Here is a 4,660-nt window from a genome sequence, read left to right as displayed (position 1 = left end):
AGAAACCATATGTATTTTCCTAATTACGAAGTTCTATGTGAGGTGGTACCATTCCGCTAACTTATCGAATTTTTACCTATGATGGTTTAGAGTCAGAGCACAGAAGAATGGGACTCATGTGTCAAGAAAACCAGCCCGTAAACTTAGACTGTTGTCATGACTTGCACATGTACATTCTCTGATGCCTGGGTCATTATTCATGATTTGAGGTTCATTTTTAACTGTAATAGTAAATCAATATGTGTGCAGTTACATAATATGCTGCCATAGATTTGAACAAAAACTGAGTGGTTTGCTTGCATATCCGTTTATAAGTCCTGAGTAGACACATAACAGTGCTTCACTGTTTTTATGATTAAATTTATAAAGAATTTGATAAAATACAAGTTTAACACTTGGCCTTTGTAGTACATCAGTAAATTTTCTTTTAAGTGATAAGGTATAATACCAACTGTATTTTTTTTTAATTTATTTGTTTTAGTTGGATGCTAATTATTTTATAATATTGTAGTGGTTTTTGCCATACATTGACATGAATCATCCATCACCAACTCCCGGAGTCCACCCAAACTCATGTCCATTGAGTCGGTGATGCCATCCAACCATCTCATCCTCTGTTGTCCCATCTAAGCCTTAGATGTTTACATGACAGGGTCTGTGTGCTATACTGGAGGTGTTTTTCCTGAAGCTAGCCTATGAGTCTCAGGGTCAGTTCAGTTCTGATGGAATGGGCATATGGAAAGAGATGAGGGTGCCTGGGATGACTTTCTACACCAACTCTTTGTAAGATTTTCAGAAGACACTTGTTACGTATATAGATACAACTTGATGCATTTGTATCCAAGTTTGTAGATATATATGGATCTGTAAATGTACATGCATATGTACATCCATGGGTGTACATGTATACCCCTCCTGAACCCCCCTCCCACCTCATTCCCCACCCCACCCTTCAGAGTCATAAAAATATGGAACGCTTCACGAATTTGCTTGTCATCCTTGCGCAGGGGCCATGCTAATCTCTGTATCGTTACAATTTTAGTATATGTGCTACCAAAGCAAGCACTCAGTTGTATTTTTAGACAAATGATATATATGGCCAAAAATTACTTTCAAGAAGGTAGAAATGAAGAAAGCACTTATAGTTACCATCAAGAAAATACAAAATGATTATTGCATTGAAGTTTCTAGTTATATGCAGGTGCCAAAGTAGTCAATTGTATTCCATCTTTTTATTAATTGACCAAGATGTGACATTATGAAACTGATTACTTTTTAAAGTATAATATAATGGCTGACATATTTTAGTTCCAATTTCTATCAAGAAATCTTAGAAACATGCTACCATGAGTCCATCCTTACTGATAGGAAAAGCACTTATCCATGCATGGGCAATACATTCACTCTTGCAGTGCAGCAGAGTACCAACTGACGAATCATCCACTCTGGGATTTGATGTCAGAGGTTAAAAGGACTGCTTTTGTTCTAATATTAGTATGTTATTGCTGGAGAAAGCTCAGCTCTACAACTCTATAATTACAATGTCTCTTTTTCTTTCTCTGATAATGACAATGGCAGAAAATGATAAAGTTTGATTTATGTTCCACATCAAATATTCCCTTGTTCTATTGATCACTGCCTATTTCAAATAATTTACCTTTCTCAAAACCCCCCAAAGTAATGCAGAAAGCTGCAAGAAAAATAAAGTGTGAGATGTTGCAACTAGATTTTGAGTATCCATGATGTCTGTAATTAATTTTTGGAAAAGAGACAAGTTCAGATTTCCCATGTTTTGTCTTGATGTCTAAAGATGCCTGATTCAATGTGATTCATTTATTGTTAATTCCTTGCCTTTCTCCTGGATACCATTGGTGCAGGCCTTCTGCACAATGGTTTTGGCAAACTTGCTATAGTCATTTAATATTTATTCAAAATCATGTTTTCTATAAACAAAAGCATATTATTTCTCTTCCAATCTACAGAACTTCTGTTTCCTTTTCTTGTCTTATTTACTAGGTAGGACTTACAGTATAATGTTAGATGAGAGTTGCAAGAGAGGATGTTCTTATCTTCTTCCCAGTCTTGGGGTGGCGGGGAGGAGTTTCTCATCATTAAATATGATGTTAGTTATATGCTTTTTGTAGATGTTCTTTATCAGGTTGAGGAAATTTCTTCTGTTACTAGTTTTCTTAAGAGTTTTCCTTTTTAATTATCATAAACATGTATTAAATTTTCTCCAATGTTATTCCTGAAGCAATTGATATAATTATGATTTTTCTTTTCTTGCCTGTAGATGTGGTGGATTACACTGATTGATTTTTGAGTATTGGATCAGCTTTGTATATCTGGGGGAAAAAATTCCATTGTATGTGAAAGTTTGTTTATTTACTGTTGGATTCAATTTGTTAGTATTGTGTTGAGAATTTTTGTGTTTATGTTTATGAGTAATATTGGTTTGTAGCTTTATGTTAAAATATTGGTCTGGTTTTAGTACACTGTGGTGTACTTAGGGGACAGTGTTCATTTAGAGGATGAATAGTTACTGGTTGACTGAAATATACCAAGGTGACCTCCAGATCAAAAAGAGAACTGAGGCCTTCCAGCACAACCTGGGAGTGCTTATTGGAAAGGCTAGTCATGTCTACTAGTGAATACTGCCAGAGAAAAACTTGACTGGGTTTTTCTAAGACATTTTGCATTGGTTTCCCGGGGTTGCTGTAACAAAGAATAGTCGGCCCTCAGGAGTCGCTGATGCACAGCGGGTAACTTCCTGCTGATAAAGAAAGGTTCCAAGGTACAATGCTATTTTACCTAAGGGATTGAGTATTTGGTATCTGTGGAAGAAGAGGTGTCCTGGAACCAATCCCCAAGTATATTGAAGGAGGACAATACCACAAGCTGGCTGCCTTAAAAACAACAGAAATTTATTCTTTCTCAGTTCTCAAGGCTAGAAGTTCAACATGAAGGCCTTAGGAGGATCGGGCTCTCTCTGAAGTCTCCAGGGAAGGACTTCTCGTTGCTCCTCCGTGTCAGGTGGGGTCCGCCTCTGGTTTGTGTGGCTTGCCGCAGCTGCAGCGCAGCCACCAGCTTCTGTCACCACTGGTCACCACTTTCTCTGTCTCCTCTGTCTCCACGTCTGTCATGGCCTTCTTGAGAGCATTCGTTGTGGATTGAGGGCTCACCCTGACACTTCAACCAATAACAGTTACTCTAATCCAGTAACTAAAAACATCACGCAGGCACATTTTATTGGGGCCTCTAACTTCCTCTCAGGGCGGTCCCCACATAAATTTCCTAGATGCATAGGAAATTCATCCTGAGAGGGAGAATGAAATCCAAAGCTTACTCAGTTTTCTCATCCTGATGTTTGGTTTCTTCTCCCCTCTGGTCCTCTAATTCCCCACGCATAGTGGAACAGCAGATAAGGTTCCCACATACCCCGTTTCCTCACAAAAATGTGTTGAGGGTCTTTTTTTTGGTGGGGGAAAACATTTTTATTTAATCTGATAACTCAGACCAGGACGTGATGAGAAATTCTACTACTCCTTTAAAATGCACAGAAATCAATAAATGCACATTTAAGAGGCATCTTCGAGAGCTGCATTAACTTGCATCAAAAGTAGACCTTTGAGGGTCAGCATGGCAATGGCTGCTAGAAAAGACCCTTTGGAGCAGATGGGCACTTAGCTTTTCTGATCCTGCCAGGTACCTGGTTTCCTACTTTGCACTTCCAGCTGCCCTGCTTGCCAACTGCCTGTTTGTAGGGAGGTCTGCATAATATTTGTTACAAAGAAAGGTAGGCTTCTGCCTTTATTAGAATAATAAGAGTTAGAGATTATTTGCCATTGGGTAAGTTTCCTTTTTATTTGAACTTTTGAATTTTTATCTTCAAAAAATTTCATTAAATGATATTTTAATGCTAATATTAAAAAAACACCATGTTGTAATTGTTTGAATCAATAAAAGTTTTTGGAAAATAACAGTTGTTGAATGACAAAGGGAAAAGGTTGTTTCATTAGCCAGTTCTGGAGCTATTATTTTACAAGTATTGATATTTAAGTGGGTTATGAATGGGAAAAGAGCCATAGCAGGAAGCCATCAGAATTCAAATTGAAAACTTCCAATTATGTACTTATTGTTTTAGTTTAAAAAAAAATCATCAATTTTTCCAGCTACCCCTATGGTTAAAATATGTTTTAATTTCACCAGATTTTGATTGCTCTAACTGGAAATATATGCCCACAAACATCCATGTCTATATAACTTTTTCTGTTCCCTTGTCCTTTGAGGAGGATAGGGTATTAATTTTATGGCATTAAAAAAGAGGATCCAAAAAATTGGGTTTGCCAAGTCCTGGCTTAAACAAATGAAATTTCTATTGAACAGAAGGTAGAGCTATCCGGCCAAATACTCAAAAACTCCAGAATCAAAGACTTGGTCATCTGGAAGAGTGTCATGCATCCAACTTCCGCCCCCAGTGCTTGGGTGGTTCGTTATGTTATATAAACTCTCACCCACACAAGGAATAGCGGTGTGGAGATTCTTGGGGAAAAGCCAAATTCAGCACCTTTGTGCTTTCTGTATTGAGGCTGAATTCATACACAGCTGATAACATTCAAATCTCATCTCATGTGAAGAGACTGGAGAAAATGAATTACTG

At 37.6% G+C, this 4,660-nt stretch overlaps 1 non-coding gene across 1 annotated transcript; it reads right to left on the bottom strand.

The window, feature by feature from the left end:
• Positions 1-962: 962 nt before the first annotated feature.
• On the bottom strand, positions 963-1,066 carry LOC122688845. Its single transcript, XR_006339588.1, has one exon. It is a non-coding gene; the product is annotated as a U6 spliceosomal RNA (small nuclear RNA).
• Between the last annotated feature and the right edge of the window lie 3,594 nt (positions 1,067-4,660).

The sequence above is a fragment of the Cervus elaphus genome, chromosome 33 (genome assembly GCF_910594005.1).
Source record: "Cervus elaphus chromosome 33, mCerEla1.1, whole genome shotgun sequence".
Lineage (NCBI taxonomy): Eukaryota > Metazoa > Chordata > Mammalia > Artiodactyla > Cervidae > Cervus > Cervus elaphus.
Note: the sequence above shows the minus strand (reverse complement) of the source record. Positions and strands in the feature narration are given on the sequence as shown.